The following is an 18,384-nucleotide window of genomic DNA, read 5'->3' as shown; positions in this document are numbered from 1 at the left end:
ATGAAGTATATCATCCCAGAAAAGTACTTTCATGCATGCATAACAGAGTCTGTGTTCTGGATTTCTTCATATAAAAATGCCCCCAAAATCAAAACCTCGGTTAACACCACTGTCAGGTACAATGTCTCAAGCTTAAAGTCTAAAGATGGGCAGAGATGTCCCATGAGCCAACTTCAGGAATTGCATTGCACAATCCTGTTTTACCAAAAGCCTGTTACCTGACATCTGTTTAACAAAGAGGTTTCAGAAAAAAAATTGAAAATGGATCAGTTTCTTATATGCCACAGCCTCAAATTCAGAGGGTAAAAAAATCATGACAGTTTAGTGACATGGCAAATTTTGAGGCAAGACTTGAAACCACTTTTGTGACTGACCATTTTTATATCTCTGTTTTATGTGTGGGCTGCAAAGAAGTGTAACTGCTTGCAGAGAAGTGACGTGTCAGAGCTGAGAGTTGTACCCAGGCTTCTCCAGACCCTAACTGGACCCTTCTTCTCTTTTGTCTGATACAAGGGATACTTTCGGGTTTGGGAGTCAGTTACTTCCAATAAATTACTTGGTGGGGAAGGAGGGAGGATTGTGGGCTTGTGGGCTTAGCCACAATCATACAATAATAAAAAATATATACATATCTAGAGAACAGCAATAGATACCCAGCTTCAAATCCTACCCTGAGGAAGTGGCACTAGAAACTGTCAGAAGTGACTGGGATCTGGTGGCAGCTGAAAGTTCCAAGGAAGGAAGACAGAAGAACTAGGAGAGATAGTATAGCGTAGCTGGCTCCAGTCCTGGATAGCAGCTTCCATGGGAGGTTAGAAGCTTTTTTGCTTCCAGGGAAGAGCTGTTAAAATTAACATTAGACATTTGAAAACTTTAAGATCCGCCACAGTGGCAAAATACCATTTTTACTTTTTGATATTGTTCCTTACATTGATTTATGATGAGTTACCACAAAGAATCTTGGCCATTGAAAGTCTATTTACTGTTCATGCAAGACAAACCCCTAACAGTAACGCAGTTTTTCTAAAGCCAAATTCAGCCATTAGCCTGAAGGAGACCATCAATGTGAACCAAATGAATTCTCTGCCCATGAGTTTCAATAAGTTTGGGTTTCTTTCTTTTAAAAAGTTCTTAAAAAAGAAGTTATTTTAGGAAATAAGTGCAAAATAAGTTTTATGTACAACTGAGAGGTGGACATTTATGGTTCATTTCTGGGTGAACTTTTCTTTCTCCTGCCTTAACCCTTTTTTTTTTTTTTTGGAAGAAAACAGAAAGGTAAATAAGAGCACTGTCACAATCAGACAGAAGAGCTGGAAATCTGAAACTTTGTCTACAGAGCCCAAACACCAGCCATGATTCATGTTCCACTGATGCTGCACACACTGGAAGCTGGGATGAGCACCAGCCTCTGGCACGCAGCGGTTGGTCTGGGGGGAGAGCAGAGATGTTGCAGATGAGTAGACTCCACCCAAGGGCACACACTGGAAATATAATGAAGAAATGAGCAATGCGCATTAAAGTGTACAAGCCATCTTCGTTCTTAGGAGCAATTTGTGTTGTAGGAAAAAGCAAAATCATCGTCTATAACAAAGCATCTCAGTTTTGTTGGGCTGGGTTATTAATGGGTGAGTGGTTTTACTCTGGTGGGCTCTGGTCAATTATTGCTACATTCATGAAGTGGGTTTTGGGCACAAGAGAGCTGGAGAGGAGAGGATTCCCTAATCTTTGCTATCTTGTGTATTTTACAGAATATTGAACACATGCTATGCCCCATTTTATAGCTATATCTAGCCATGTCTATAAGGATTGTGCTCCTGATCCTCATCCCCATATGGAAGCTCCTGAGGGTCAGAGCCCTCACCTCTAGCATAAGCTGGATTGAAATGTTTCCATTTAAAACTGGAAAGGTTTTTATAGAGAGCAGCTCTGTAATTTTTTAAATAAAAAACAAATACTTGAAAACTCTCCCTTTCCCTAACAGAACACGTCACCTCTTCATGCTTCCCTGCAATAGGGATCTCCAGCTGGACATCATTCCTCACAGTATGTGGTGGAGAGGTTTCCCTGTGATGCAGGACCTTCTCTTGTAAAGGAATTTTCTGCACACCCCTCACACCCCTTTTTTGAAAATAACCTCTGGTCCAATCTCACACCCACTGGAACCAAGCAGAACCACACAAGGCAGACTGCAGGCTTTGAATCAAAAGCACAAAAAACACCTCACTCTTTTTCCCTGGCTCTATGACTCCCTTCTGCAATTTCTTTTCCAAAACAGAAGGAGGGAATCCCACAGCATGTAGCTGTGACTCGCCTTTTCCTTTCCCTCTTCTCCACTGAGGTCAGGAAATAAAGCAGCCTGAAGCCGTGCTTGTCCCACACATGCTGATGCATCACAGAGCAGCCTGAGGCAGGATGAGCCTCTGCAGCTCCTGCATGGCTGCCCTCCCTCAATGCGCGAGCAGGACAAACAGGACCCATTGCAGCATCCTCTGCCGAGGCTCTGAAACAGATACCTACACCATGAAAGGGAAACTCAATCACATCACTGATGCAGCATCTTTTCCTGCTCCAGCATCAGGGAGGACCCTGGTAGGAAACCTCCCAGGCAGCTCTGTGTCACAGATACATTTTTCTTGTGCTGATTTTCCCTTTCCTCTTCAGGCAGTTTGAGAGATGCTATTGCTGACATCACTGCCGCAAGGCATCCCAGAACCCAGATTTTGCAGATCTGTAAAACAGAAGAACTGAAAGTACATTTTTAAAGCCTTAGCACATCTGTCATTCAAGGACAACAGAAAAGACTTCTTTGTAGAAAGATGGGAGAATTAAAAACCATAAATGCTAAGAGTCACAGCTGAATATTATTTCCATGACCCGTTTTATACCGAGGCTAAATCTGTCTGCTTTAAACAACAGGAGATAAGCAAGCACCTCTCCTGAAACTGGTTATGCCTTTATTTATTGTTGCCGCAATGCTCGGGTGGGAGGCAGGGATGGTTTAGCAGGGATTAGCCCTTGGCTGCCGGCACTCCGTCCATCATTGCTACGCATTGCTGGGGCGCTGGCAGGGATGGCCGCTCAGCCGCTCGGACCGCACCGCTGCAGGTACCTGTCCCGGGGGCACCTCACCATCACCCGCTGCCGTGCTTTGTCCTCTTTTACTGTCAGAAATGACCCTTCTTGCTCTGCACTTACCATTAGTCTCTCGGGGAACTTTGACAGGGCCCAGGCTTACTCTGAAAGAGATAAAAGTGAAAAGGTCACACCTCTGGGTCAGAGGCTAAAAAGCAGATAAAACACCCTGTCTGCAGAAGCAAAATGCAAGGGAACTCAAGGCAGCTCCCAAGAAAGGGTAGCTTGCAGGCTGAACTCCAGTGGGATGTAATGCTCTTCTTTTAGCAACTCTCCCCCCCTTTTTTTTTTTCCCAACATGGGTTAACAAAATATATTTAAGCACAAAACAAAATAAACTCAAATGAAAAACCCAGCCTGCCTCCTCTCTGATGGCTGATTCAATGGAGACTTTTGCTCTGCAGGGTCATCTTTTCATCTCTTACTGAGGACAGAGGAAAAAATATTTTTGAGCACAGGAAAGACAAAATCTGTATTAAATGTCTTCCTTGAACCAAACAGGGGCACAGCTATTCTTCTGACTGGCGACTTTAAGAGGACTTGGAACAATAAATCAGAAAATGTCAGCTTTCAGTTAGGCTGGTTAATGAAGGGGAGAGTGGTAACTTGTGGGAGGGAAGAATAAACCATGAAAAGCAAAAACATAGATAATATAAAACATATGTAAATGAGGATCTGTGGAACCTCTTTAGTGTATTTAGCAAGAAACTATTAGAATTTCTATAAGCAGAAAAAGCCCAGCCAGAGTGAGCCAGATGCACACGCATGTGGACTTTTACTTATTGAGCCACAGACTGAGAGAAATTTTGTTCAGGTCCCTTTGGATCTGAACAAAGGAAAACAATTGTTCAGGTCAATTCTTCCAGGTGAATCAGAGCAAAAAGGGTGGCTAAGGTTTGCATGTGCACGTGTGAAGCAAGATCCCACAGCAGCTCTGCAGAAATGAGTGTGCCTGCACAGAACCTACAAATCTACATTTGCAGACAGCTCCAGTTGCTCAAACATTAACCTTAGGTGATCAAACTTTTACAGTTTCCCTTCTTTTAGTTCATATTTCTTCTGTGTGCTGCTACAAACAGATAATTCTGAGGGCACTGTATGAGGCTGGATGTTCTCTCCTGTGTGTACTGCTAGTGCCTAGTTTCACGTAACCCACAATCTGCCCTCTTCAGCTTTATGCCCACGGATCCAGGTCTGCCTCCCAATAAAAACCGTGAAGGTTTTGCCATTGACTTTGCTTGATTTCCAACATTTCTCCCCTCCTTCAGGGTTTTTTTTTTTTTTCATTCAGCAGAGTTTTAAACCCTCCAACTTCTCTGCATAAGGCCAACACAAGGAAGGAGTGAGAAAATCCAGTTTTCATCTTAACCAGGGCAACTGCTGAGCCATTAGAAACTCATGGGGGTTTATGAGGCCCCAGAGCACTAGAGAAAGGCTGACATGCTATCGTACGCAGAAATGGAAAATTTGGGGAATGACCAACCAGTTTAACCTCAGCAAGATACTTGAACACAGTATTAAGCAACTGCCTTACAGCACATAGGAATAACTCTGATAAAAAGAACTGGTTAACTTGGATTTGTGAAGACGAAGAATGTCAAACCACAGTCTCTTCCACTGAGAGAGAAAATGTTTTACTGTCTGGAAAAGGATCCATAGGTTCAATTTTGAGTTTAATAATGTGTTTTCTGACATTTCCCTTGCTAAGGACATAGTTTTAAGCAAAAGTACTCCAAAATGGGTGCCCAGCTGGCTGAAAAACACAGTCAAGTAATAACATTCAGAACACCAGTATCCAACTAGGAAGTTGTACCTACCAGAGTACTGCATCTGCCTTCCAGGCTTTCATGTCCTAGCTTTTTGTTCTAACTTCACCAAGTGTGCTGCTCACAGCTGTATATACCAAGAGCAATGGTTTAAACAAGAAATTAATAACATCACATTAGCCATCTCCGCTCCCTCCAGGTCTAAAGTCTGAAGGGATGAATCGTACTCCTGGCTTTTAAGGTATTTTCTGTGCATCTGTGCTGGGTGTCAGAGCAGAGCTGGCTCCCAGATGCCCAGCTTCCAGCTAAGCATTTCACAACACACAGGTAGCCCTTAGGGTAGATGCCACCAGACTGTGGAGACCACACCTAGGTTTCTCTGAACTCCTGTGACAGAGGAACTTATTCTAAGTCATAAGGAAGACTATAAGAGAGTAGGACGTAAATTGAGGTCTCCTAAATCACGGGCTATCCCTCAGCCATTGGACTTGGAGGGAAAAAATATATCATTTTTAATATGGGGGAGAAAAAAAAAAAAAAAAAAAGCAGAGATGCTTGTTAAAACATACTTTGCTGCAAACTTCATTGTTTGAGGTGGTAAAAGAAGTTTTATTTTCCAGGTGGTGAAACAGCCAGTCATGCTTTTAACGCATCTAGGATTAGCTAGCCAATAGATCTGTGCAGTTAAAACCTGGATATGAGTTTTGTCTCACAATGATCAAAATACAAGTATCCAAACCAAGTGGCAGATAACACATTGCATAAATCATTACATTAAACGATAAGCCCTCTGGGATTCATTTTCCACATACGGCTGATCATTAAACCTCTTTTAGGTCTTTTAAGGTTATTCTGAACTTAAATCAATACTTAGCTCAGCTCTGCTGCTGTCCTTCACTGAAGGCATCCAAAGGACACAACGCTTTTCTCAAACATGGGGAATCCTCACTCTGGTTTAAACTAAAAACTCTTCATTCCGATTTCTGGAATATTGGACTGTTCCAGGAAAGCTCCTGAAATGAGTTCAGCAAACAGTTGCTCAACTCCCTCCTTCCCTCCCCTTTAATCTCGGGTGCTGACCTGGCCATTCATTCCATGTTTGCAGTGGTGAGCTCTGCAAACTGAGTTTCCATGGCAGCCCTAATCCATGAATAGGGCTGGCTCCATCGGTGGTCACTTAGGACAGGCTTTGTCCTCCCCATGTCCTGTCGGGGGCTGAATCAGGAGACAGACAACAAGCGCCATCGGTAAACATGACCTAATGAGATGCCCCGCTCTGTGACAGGGCCTAGAAAGGGAACATGTGGGGATACCCGCCTCTTCTGGGATTTTCCACTGAGGTCTCCCAACAGTTTCCTGCCTCTTTTTATAGACTGTTTTATTTAAACTACATTTCTAGTCACTTTTCCTTTCTTCTTTTCTTTTTTAGGTCCAGATACAACTGAATGAGCCTGGCAAAACTATGGTCTGGTTTAGCGAGGGCTGTGCCCCAAGCTCTCTCCTTTCTGCAGGTGCCAGGTTGTCCTGACCCCCTCCGCGACCGCAGGACCCCCATGGCATGGAGCAGGTTTCCTCCAGGGACTGAGGTGTCCCTGCAGGGCCCCTGCAGGGCCGAGAGCAGGACCCTGTGCTTCCAGCCTGTTCCTCCTCCGGGTGTTAAACAGCACGCTGATCCCCTGCTACAAACCCTTCCCCAGCTGGCGCTAGAAGCTGCCTAGAGGGCTTCTGCAAATGAATTGAACAAAAATTAAACTCTACAGGTTCCCCAAATAGTGCATAACTTCTTTCATTTTATGCTGAATAATCACAGTCAATTCATCTGGGCATTAATGCGATTGCTTGCGAAACTGGCTATGAGGATGACAGCCAAACTTTTCCAGAAGATTAGGCTTTTCAAGCTGCTAAGCCATTAGGAGAAAATAATACCACATAAAAATATCCCTGAAATACACTGAAGCAGACAAGCTGTGTATTTTGAGTATATGTTCTACACGTTCTTTAAAGTATAATTTTAACTCTGTTCCTCCAAGATTTTTTTCCTTTGCTCTGGGGCATGAAAGTCTTGCTACCCATCTCCTTTTAACTCGTTACGTGAGGCACAGCACCAAAGGTAGACGTGCTGGGCACCATGTACATACATCTGGCCTTTATGCACTGTCAGTCACTTCTGCAGTGTTGGGTGGGACTCAGCCTGTTACTTAAGGTCTGATTTCAACTGTTTGCCCTAACGTAACGCAGAACAGTTGTCACAAAAATGCTGATCATTATCTTCACTTACTGCAAATACATTTTGGAGAGTACAGAGGGCTGAGTCCTGTAGTCCTTATTTTGGGAAAACTCCCACCGCCTCCACATAGTTGATGTTTTACCCACAATTAGCAGCTACAGTCGATGTATTTATAGGAATTCCTCTGAAATCGAAAACACAGGCAGACTAATGGGATATAAAAGAAAGAGAAAGGAAGTGACTTTGGCCATGGAATGCTTCCACCCCATGTAACAGAGGTTGGACAGCTAAAGGACCCCTGGCTCAATGCCCTATCAATTACCTTAATCCCAACCCGAAGAGGAATGATACTAAACACTCCACAAAAATGCTTCCAAACATTGCCACGGCAAAAAGGAAAAGCATTAACCCTGCCTTCCCAGGCATGGCTTTAGTATTGGACACATTGCATTTTACATGGAGAAACACATGAACATGAAAGACATATCCTCCAGTGAAAAAATTGCACAACCTCAGAATGAACAGAATTAATCGTAGGGAATAATTACAGCTCTAAACAAGAATATTTATGACATTACATAAACACCATTAAAACAAACTGAAAGGCAATAATTTTTAGAAAGAGGAAAGGAGGAAGTGAGGCAGGGGGGACGAAAACCAATCAAAGTTTATAGTTGAAAAGATAAAAGCTCTCATGTGTCAATCATCTTGGAAATTGTTGCTTCAGCCATCACTTCTGCCTTGTTTACTTCCCTTAATAAAACCGGGAAAGAATTTTGTTTATAAAGTTAGCCAATACTTGGAGTTTAAAGCATTTTTCTTGAAAAGGATTCTTTCTTTCAAAAAGGATTTCTTCTTTCAAAAGCAAGAAGAAATGTGGAAAATTTCTTTCCAAAATGTTTTAACTTTTCAAGAAAAAACATTTCAAGTCATTATCATGCCAGCAACCCTCTTTTCTTCCTCCCTCCCCTTTTTCCCTTTTTCCTGAGGCAGGGAAGGATGAAGGGAAGAGAGAGTTTTCCTTTCTTGTTACTGAATGACAAAAATTAACACAACTGTATTTTTGTATTTTGAAAAAATATAATGAAACAGTTGCAAAGAAAAGCATTTGGAAATTTTCTTTTGCAATATACTTGTAGCATTTTTCTAACTAATTATAGTTATTAGAGCTGGGGCAAGAGCTTGCTATGCCTTTTACACTCCAGATCTTATTCTGAAAATTTGGAGCTCAAAAGTTGCCCTGGGCAGTGTCAGTCAGGGCTGAGCCTCCAAGGTCTCTATTGCCCCCCAGAAGACTGAGAGCTCGAATGCCTGACAGAGACTGGGGGGGACCTTTGCCAGCCCAGGAATGGCCTGGCAGCTCCACTTCAGGAGTGGTGGTGTTACACTCCCTCGGGTTTGGTTAGACACGTCGCTGGTGGAAGCAGTGCCTACATGTACCACAGGCACATGAAAGTGGTTTAGAATTGCTCTGTGAAAAGAAAGCTTTTTGGTCAAAATGTTGTTTCCTTCATTTTCTATTCAGACTTGGGCATACTCCAGCATCAAGAAAAGGATGGGAACAGAGAGCATTCAGAGCCATAAAAAGCACTATTACCTCTTTTAAAATTCCCTCTTTCAAGACCTGGCTCCTGGGAAGTGCAGCCCAACCTGCTCTGGTACTGGCTGCTGCCTCAAAAATGGATATGGGGCTTTCATGACCCAGGCGAGGAGCTGGGGATCTCAGCAGGCCGAGCAGGTGCCTGCAGTGTGGAGATGTCTGTGGACATTTTATGGGCTGGAATTCAACTGGAGTGAGCTGCTAGAGACACACCTGCATTTGAAAGCTGGGTGCACCTTTGCAAGGGCAGCAGAATTTTTTTTAAATGGGGTACCACAGCTACACCCTCCACACAAGCGTAAAACTGCTCTCAGCTGGCCACAAGCTGCAGGATCAATATCAAGCCTGTGATTTGTACACAAATACTGCAATCTAATTGATACACATGGGCAACAGATATGCTTTTGCAAATCAGCTACGATTACCAGGATCCCTTGCAGGACTCAATAAACAACGTCTGGCTTCGGGGCCACAGAACACACACACGGCTACGCAAACCTCCCAAACAATTTTCCACTCTGCCACCCAGGCTCCATCAGCCAAAAGCTTGTAAAAGAGCGTGCGACAACACAAACAGCTCGGGTTTAGCTGAAAGCCCAAAGTACAAACACTCATCTAGCCCAGCACAGTCTGCATCCAATTCCCGGTCTACCATAGGGAAATGTTTCACTTTCCAGGTTTATTCTTCAGTACCCTTAGAAACAAGAAGAGATTCTCTTTCTCCCCTTACCCAGGCACAATCCATCCTCCCCTCCGTCTCCTCAGAGCTGAAAGCACTTGAGTCTCATGGCCAAGCGTGGCTGGTCAGATGCAAAATCACATGCTGCAGCTTCCCTTTCCGTTTTCCCTGGTGCCATGCACTTCCCCACTACCCTGATTTACTCATCGAGGTGTTGGGGAGAGTTTGCTCTGCTAACTTCAGGAGTCAGGCAGCATTTCCTGAACCAGAATGATGGTTTAAGTAAGGTCCTTCCACTGACCTCCCCGTGACACCATGCTCATGAATAACCAGGTCTGTCGCTGCCCCTCATGCTTAATTTTCTCTGAGGAAATCTTCTGTTAAGGGGCAACAGTTTTCCATTTCAGTGTACAGCACTACCCAGCTGCTTGTTATTTCACTTGGCTGAGCCTGACAAGCTAATGGTATGTTTGATTTGCACTACCAGTTCCTGCTAGAGACATCATAACTTTTATTACAGACGTGGTTCTTGTTAGAGACTCAGTTGTCCACAGAAGAAAAAAAAAATGCACATTTATTTCAGTCAACTTACTGGTTAACTCATTATTTGCAAGCGCAGTGCTGGCATCTAGCACACAATCTGCTGCATTTCTTTATAGCATATTTCACTGTTGTTTACGCGGCAAATGGAGAGATCATTCTAGCTTTTCTTTTGATATGTGTTCTCTTTACTGTCCTAAATCCTTTGAGGATGATCATGTTTCTGATCACTAGAACATTTGCTGTAAACTTTCTTAGACACTGTGCAGCTAAACTCAGTCGCAGTTGCCACGAGGGGGAAAAATGGATACAGGGAGAGGATAAGCAAGAATACATTTAATTGGACATAGTTCAGCATGTATTTTCTGCCTTGTTTTTCCTGCTCATATTGATAAAGATATCAGAGTGTCTAAGGAACTTACACATCTGCATTACTCTTACATTGTCAGAAGTATTGCGTGTGCCTCCATTAGTAAAACTAATGCATTACGCTTTGCTAGAATAAAAAAGCAAACCAAAAGGACTAAACTGCCACTGTCCTGCTTGTTTTCAGAACAGAAAATGGATATCTTAATGAGGAGACCACTTGGATTATGAATCCGTTTCCTCATGACATCCTGCAATCCTTTCCTCCTTTCTGCATAGAGCCTCCACTGGGGACAGGGCAGTACCCTCCAGATCTGCCATCACACTGATCTGGAGCACCCCGATAGGAACACCTCTGTATCTCATGCTCAGCAACGCAGATGGAAGGAGCCCAAACCTAAGACTGCTTATGAAAACTTTGGCTGCACTTCCACTCCATCTCAGTTTAGTCACCAGTAAAGAAGGGATGGTATTCGCACGGATCACCAACACTGCAGCCTTGTGCAAAATATGCTTGGTTAAAATACAACATATACAAGCAAAAAATAAGTAGGCTCATACTGTTAGCTTTTCCTCAGAGCTCAGGTAAGTTAGTTACATGCAGGACTGCCAGTGCAAGACACCCATTTGCAGTATTATCAGGGATTGTTAGTTTCTCATGCAGAATTTTCTCTAATAAAGGCCCTTTAAAACTCCTGAACTCTTGATCTTCAGAACAGCCAGTCTGCAGAGCATTTCTTCCAGTCTTTGAAGTTGCAGCTCTCATAAAGCTGACCAGTGCTGTTTGTGGGGTTTGTTTTCTTTCCATATCTCTCCTTCTCCTTTAAGACCAGACAGAAGATGACATTATTAGCAGGCTGCTCACAAGCACCTAGTAGTTTAGGGGCAGGCTTTTTATTTCTGCTTTCAAGCAGAGATGAAAGATTGTAAAAACCTCTCTCTTTTTTTTTTTTTTTTTTCCTTAGGGAATTACAGCTCACAAAAGTTCTTATAACTCCTTACAGCAGCTATTTTACTACTCAGGGAGGATATTTACTAGGTCACTTTCTTCCTGCAGCAGGCCTCAGTGTTAATAAACGGTGTCTGTGAGTTACTTTATGCTCTTCATACTTTATTTTGATCTAGCTGTGTGTTTAAGGAGCTAAAGAGAGTGTGTCTTGATGAACTACTTACACCAGAGTTTGCTCTAGGCCAAAATGTAGAGAGGGCTTTCTTCTGGGTTTTTTTAAAGTTTTTGTAGGTACATTGAAATCTGAAAAATGGGGCGAGCTGCCAAGGTTGCTCTGTGAGTCTGTTAGCTTCTGCTCACTCAGCATTAACATCTGTCTTCACTAAAGTGTTACTGGACCCCCGGTACACTACACGGAGTGAGCTCCAGAGGCGCTTATAGAAAGCAGAGCTCAGGGAGGGGGGAGACCCGCGTCCCCCAAGCCCCCAACTAGTAGCACTTTTTCAGTCAAATGATGGCACAGCTTTACTCCAGAAGGCTCTGTCCCAGATCCGCATGCTGGTGAAACATAATTCCAAAGACAAGCACGGGGGAGAGATGGGGAGATTGTGCTGAGAAGAACCAGTACCTGGATGCTCCCCCTCAGACTTTTTTCCCCTTCAGAAGGTGACATAAATTACAGCAAAGATTTCTTTCTCTTTCCAAACAAGAAGTCAGATGATTTTAGTATATAGTTCAAACTCAAAGTGTAATACCCCTGGAGGCCAGTTACCCCTAAGCCCTCAAATGAGGCACAGTCATTACAACATCAAGCTCAGCGCTAACACACCCAAAGCAAGGCAGTACCGCATGCCTCTCTGGTGAGGTTGCACAATATCTTTGTACCTAATTAACATCTATGTGTCCCTCCTATAAAGAAACCAATTCTGGATAAATGTAAATACATGAGTCTTACTCAGCCCCTTTCAGGTTCTATCAAGGGGGTGTGGGGAAAGTCAAATAACCCAGCCCCCACCCCACCCCCAGTGCTTGGTTTGAGTCTCACATGAGACTTGGGTGCTCTCAGTGAGGCTGAGCTCATAGGTAACATCCAGCAAGTCAGTGAACTTGGGATCATATCCCTGAGGTGACAGCAGCATCCTGCTCTGCAACCTATGCAAAACCAAACAAGCTGCCTGGTAAACAGCAGTGCACTTCTGAAGGCACGTCTTCGGCATATGTACCATCCCATTTTAAAAAGTAAGGTCCAGCTTTCTATGAGCTGACAAATTTCCAGGTTTTCCTTTGTGTACTGTGTTTTACATGCCCGCCATACAATCAGCAGCTCCTGGATTTGTGGATTTATTGGCTGTGACCAGACACAGGCTAAGTAAGTAAACAGATTAATATGTATTAACATACTGCATTCGTTCAAAGTTCAGAACTTGTGCACACATGTGAAGGTGGTATTTATCCATGGTTGTTACTGAGGAAGCTGATTAAAAACAGGATCATGCAAAGTAAGCAGTGCAGTGAAAAGACAGCATTAAAACATTTTTTTGACTAAAATCTCCAGAATAATGGTTACCTGATTTAATGGCTCATCAAACTATAGCTCTCACATAATCTTCAAGGGTTTGGTGGTTTTATGTTGTAACTTGTAGCTGACGCTGCAAGAAGTGAGAGTTCTTATGAAATTATTTCTGTATTGTTACCCATAAAAACCATCCTTATGAGAAGTCAGAATGCTTCCTCTACAAAAGACAAAGGAAGCGAAACGACAGTCATATATTGGCCACTTCCTAATGAAAAAGAGGCCTCAAAACAGAGACAGGGACTTACAATTATAGCACTTTTTTTTTTAATTTTTTAGCTTGTAGTCTTGAAAAGTTTGGATATTTTTTGTCTAAATATAGTGGGACAGTAAGTTAACTAAGCCCCCATTTTATAATAGCAATAAAAAGCTCCAGGTGTGTGTTAACACTTTCAGAGCTGTGGGTGTTAAGCACAGCGGTATGAGCTGCCACCTCCCCCCCACCCCCCGTCCCCCCCCCCCCCCCCCCCCCCACACACACACCCCCGCCCAGCAAGGCTGAGCAAAACCCTCGGCCGGGCTCCCTGCAGGGAAACCGCGCTCCCAGCCCAGTTGCCAGAACACAAGGATGCATGGCCGAGGCTAAAGAGGGGGCGACTTTTTAATGTTTGCCCCCCAAAAAACTCCAGGGTTTATTAAGTAATTTTAAATCCAAAACCTGGAATGAATCAGGAATGTGGCAGTTTTTACAGCAGGGGATATCCTGGGAGACTCCCCTTGCAGCAGCTGCCTGCCCCCCAGCTCTCAGTCTGAGGAAGAGATGCCTTACAGCCTGTGCAGCATGAGCCACCACTGAAACCCTGCCGCTGAGGAAGAAGACTCAATCTTCATCGAGAAAGTGACAAAAAGAATTTTTTTGTTGAAAATGTTTGTGAAAAGATTTTTCCAACAGCCTCTCAGCTGCTGTCCAGTCCAAGTGCTCCGGGATATGATGATCAAATTTTTCACTTCAGATCTTAAAAAAAACCCCAGCTACTTGTTTTAGTGCCTAAGCAGCAGCTTAGATCACTTGAGAATTTAGTGCTTAGACTTGTACTAGATGTTTTATGTGACACTTGCTTTTCAAGACCTGTGATTAAGCTGTCCTCATACCCATCAAGCAGCTTTTCAACTGGACAGTCTCTTGCGGGGTGGAAATCCTCACCATTAGCACAGGCATTTTAAGCAAAGCATTTGCTGATGTTGTTCTGCTTCTCTTCTCAGCCCAGACCAAACTTTGCATCTCCGTTATGGGACTTATGCCTGAATTTTTAAGCCAGGTTAGTGATTTAGAATGTTCACTGTCAGGTCTCCTAAAAAGCCTATTTACCAGAGAGCAGCATCCTTGATTTCTCTCAGTCTGGGTCTGATTTGACTGCAGCTTTTCCATACCTTACATAAGTATCTTTGCAACCTAGAGGTTAATCAGTGCCTTGTCCTCACTTACAGCCCTCCAAAATATCTAACTTACTACAACACACCACCAAGTCAACAAAGGGATGGAGGAAAACACATCTCAGATGTGCCAAGCACTTCCCTGGGATCTGAGAGGATCTGAGACCAGATGAGAATCTAAAAGTGGGTCTCCCTTTCCCAGTACAGGTGGATACAGTACAGAGCAGCAGGCAGGCAGCCCAGCCCTGGAAACTGTGCCCTGTGCTGTTTGACATGCACAGTCAGAGGCACCAAGCACACCCCAAGCCTGCCAGCTGGCTCACGCTCCACAAGCAAGGTAAGGCAGTGGCCAGGTAGGCAAAGGCTTCTCTGGATTTCCCTGCAGGCTGGTGATGTCTGGAGCAGGGTGGGGTGCCAGTGGAAATGGAGATGCTGTAGGGGCTTTAAGCATCTACAGGACTGGACAAAGCTGAACGTGGGTCTCCTAGGATCTGGCTGTTGAGATGAAGCACTTGTGGTGGAACTTGGGTGTTCATGGTGGATCTAGCCTTCACCACACTCAAATCTTAGATCAGTGAAAATGCGGGTCGATGTAGCTCCTGACTGAAGTATCATCTGGAATTATCATCAGAGTTTTGTTGTGACTCCATAAATAGCCTGTGACACCATGAGCACCTCTTGTCTGTCTTTTCCAATTAAGCACTTAAGAGTTTCCCAAGGTAAATATTAATACTTCAGAAAGCAAATACTAACATGCACAAAATCCTTTCCAACCTTTCTGCTTAAATAGCTATCATTTTTTAGTGAGGTCACAGCATCCAGTTTTCTATAATAAAAAATAAGCAGGATAAGTAGTTTTACTCCTGTCAAAACTTGAATGCAATTTTATGTTTTTCTTTGACTTACCCTATAAATATTTTTACTACAACATTCAAAGTTTATGAGATCTCTAAGACTTGTAAAGAGGTTGAGTAACTGGAAACCAAAGGCTAATACCTACCACAGGGACTTAGGGGTTTTTCTTAAGCAAGCTATTTATTAATATTAACAAAGGGTATTTTACTGATGATCTGTTTACAAAACTGAATATTGTTTTACCTTTCCGTTCCAGTGTAAACAAATCAATGAGGAGGGACAAACAGAGGCAAGCACCACAATGCCCAACAATGCTGTTCAAGGGATCTTTTCTCAGGTTACGATTTTCTGGCATTATCCCTTGAGCTGAGCTTCAGCAGTTGAATCGCTGCTGAGCCCAAGCGCAGCTCGGGAGCTACAAATCACAGCCACACTGGGCCAGAGGAAAGAACCGAGTCCACCATTTGTTGTGGATGCCTTTGACAAGCTGTGTCATTTTTCCTGTTCATGAGTCACTCACCAGGAGACTTTATCTTTTCTAATGCATTTACTATCTATAATTATAGTTGCAACATTTATCCTCCCATACAAGAAAATGTTACCATGCCTGAACATGACCAGGAGGAGCTGTGTCACAGGCCAGGAGGTAGGAGGTGATCTGCCCATAACCACTATGGCCACAGGAGAACACGCAGGTTTCAGCTCATCTTCTGGCACAGCAGAGGAGAGCTCTGTGTTGCTATTTATTTGCTAGTCACTATTTTATTTCTGCTCCCAAACCATGATTTACTGACTGAAGATTAACTATTCCAAAAAGTTTGCGCAAGCAGGCAACCCAGCCTTTTGTGCAAACATCTGTGGATAGCCATGAAATGAATAACTTGGGCCCAACTGAGCAAGGAGTCAAAATATTCACACACTTTGGCTAAGCCCAGAAGAGCAGAGCCATCCTTCCCCTGGCTGCCCTGTCTCCTGACCACCTTCAGAGCCTTGTGAAGCCCACCATGCCACTGCACTCCTGAGGACAGCTGCTCACCCAGAATCACGGCTGCTCCAGACTCTGTTTCTAATCCTCCTTTCTTTACAGATTAACAAATTAAGCCTTAATAGGGTTTAAACCTTTCCCAGCCATAAAGCCCAGTACTGGATTCATCACACCATTATAGCTCCCTCCCTACCGACGTAGCTCCAGGGTAGATGGGGTGCTAAATCTAATCAAACAACCAAACAAGAAGATGATGTTCTTAACTGACCAAAAACTGGTAAAAAATCCAAGCTACATTCCTTTATGTATATATGCAGTCAGTTCCTTTTGCAGGCGTGTGCATTTGGGTTTTGTTATTGTCCTCTGTTATGCATCTTCTCAGCTAGTGGATTACATCTATACGCAAGACATACACCTGAAAGCTCCACTTGCATGCACTGTTGCATGTTCAGTTTATGCTGCTCATGACTAAATAATGTATGTGAACATTTCCTCATCTGCACAGCCTCTCTGTGGAACACCCCAAGTCCCTTGTGTAGGTCTGTGTTGGACCTTTAACAGACTACAGTCATCCAACTTAATCTGATTTCCAGCTGCTTATCAGTCACTACCTAAGGACCTCACCACCTCAGCTGCACAGCAGCCATAGCCAGGCTTCCTATTTTTCAGGCTGGATAGCACTGCATTAGTTTACAGATGCCATTTGGAAAAAAGGAGAACTGGAAGGGATTGCAAAGTGGTTATGTGATCTGACAACTTGTGCAGTGTCCAGGTGAAGCTTCCACAACTGACATGAATCAAATCTCCTTATAAAATCATATTTTTATAAATAAATCTCCTTATGAAATACCGTATTTTGGTATTTTGCCACTCTGACCCAGCGTTTAGCCACACAGATTACAGGAGAGAGGTTCACATTGTTCAACCCTTTGTTGCTAAAGCCTGTTGTGTGTTTTACTCAAGGATCACTTGAATCCAAGGTGTGCCCTTTCAGCCTTGGGAGCCCAGGTACATGATAGAAAGGGGGACCTAATATTGCAAAATGAAAGGGAAGGTTAAAACTGTGGATTTTAATAGAGAAAAATAATATTATTTCAATACATACTGGACCTGTTTCAGTGGCAGTCAGTGGGAAAGGACAGCCAGAACCCCTCTAAAACGGGCTTTGTCACAAAGGAAACTGTGCAGGGCTCAGCCTTCATGCCATGCTCTGGTCCGCTCAGTATAAATGCCATGACTGTGATAAGGGTAATGATTAATACGAGCACAGTGATGCCTGCACATCTGTGGCCGTGCAGGCACACAGGCTTTGGCAGCAGCTTCATGGAGATTTTGATTACGCAGCAAACGGAAGAGCCAGAGGAGGAAAGTAAGCAGACCTGGATTCAGTGGGTTTGCTTAGTGTGGCTTCCCATCCTAAGAGAAGTCTTTAACAAGGACAAGGTCCTGAGCTCTTGATGTGCTAGCCTTCCTCCAGTGGCTGTATAGGGATAGTTTAGACCAACTGCTTTGAAAATAGAAGGAGTCAGAGAAAATTAACCAGGCCATTGATAAAATGCTACTTTCTTCCTTTTGAGGTGGCAGTTCCCCTTTTCTTCTGAGGTCTGCTTTAGGACAGGAGAAGGCTTTGAAAACACTTCCCACCTTATACAATCCTTGACATGTGAGCAAAAGCACTTTGTTGTTAGGTGGTGTTAGGTGGCACCAGCCAGCCAGCAATTGATTGCCCTCACCGCATTTCCCAGCTGTCCTCCTGCTCTCGCAGTGCCAGCCCAGTGCAGGTCTTTGGCACATAAACATGGTTTGGACTCCAAAAGGCAATGAACAGGTGAGAGGAGAAACAATACTACTGAGCTGGGTGGTACGAGCTGGGGCTCAAAGGGTAGTCCCTAGTGAGCAATTTTGTCCTTCATGACTCATACCAAATTGGAGTGCTATCGTTGCATTACACCTTCATCTGGTACCTTCAAATCAGCATAAAAACACACTATAAAACTAATAGGATTCTGTGGTAATTGTTCTGCTACAATAAACACGCCTGACATGAAACGCACTGAACTTTCTGGTTTCTCTGGTGCCCGTTTCTTGAAGGGGATCATAACAGGGTGAGAGAGAGAAAGAATGGGAAATAACTCCGGAAAGAAAATTATCAAGGTTATCCGGGTGACTGATGATTATTGGATTATGATACCACAGGGAAATTAACATTTTAAAGGCTGGCCAAGCAGAAGTAGAAAAGCTCTCCAGCTTTTTCCAAAATAAGCAAGCTTTTCAGTGCGCATCTCCCTCTGCAGTTGGATGGCAGTGCAAGGCATATTTATTACTGCTCCGGTTTGCA

At 43.6% G+C, this 18,384-nt stretch overlaps 2 long non-coding RNA genes across 3 annotated transcripts; one reads left to right on the top strand and one right to left on the bottom strand.

Annotated features, from left to right (window-relative positions):
- Window positions 1–884: 884 nt before the first annotated feature.
- Window positions 885–9,641, bottom strand: LOC114011194 (uncharacterized). Of its 2 annotated transcripts, XR_003553035.2 has the most exons (4): window positions 9,456–9,641; window positions 3,196–3,236; window positions 2,518–2,728; window positions 885–1,481 (listed from the first exon to the last, which is right to left on the bottom strand). It is a non-coding gene; the product is annotated as an uncharacterized LOC114011194 (long non-coding RNA). The 2 variants fall into 2 exon arrangements; XR_003553034.2 differs by having other exon boundaries at window positions 885–2,728.
- A 2,769-nt stretch (window positions 9,642–12,410) lies between these two features.
- Window positions 12,411–18,090, top strand: LOC114011195 (uncharacterized). Its single transcript, XR_003553036.2, has 3 exons — window positions 12,411–12,628; window positions 14,261–14,543; window positions 15,318–18,090. It is a non-coding gene; the product is annotated as an uncharacterized LOC114011195 (long non-coding RNA).
- The last annotated feature ends 294 nt before the right edge of the window (window positions 18,091–18,384 follow it).

The sequence above is a fragment of the Falco peregrinus genome, chromosome 5 (genome assembly GCF_023634155.1).
Source record: "Falco peregrinus isolate bFalPer1 chromosome 5, bFalPer1.pri, whole genome shotgun sequence".
NCBI lineage: Eukaryota > Metazoa > Chordata > Aves > Falconiformes > Falconidae > Falco > Falco peregrinus.
This window is presented reverse-complemented; position numbering and strand designations above follow the sequence as displayed.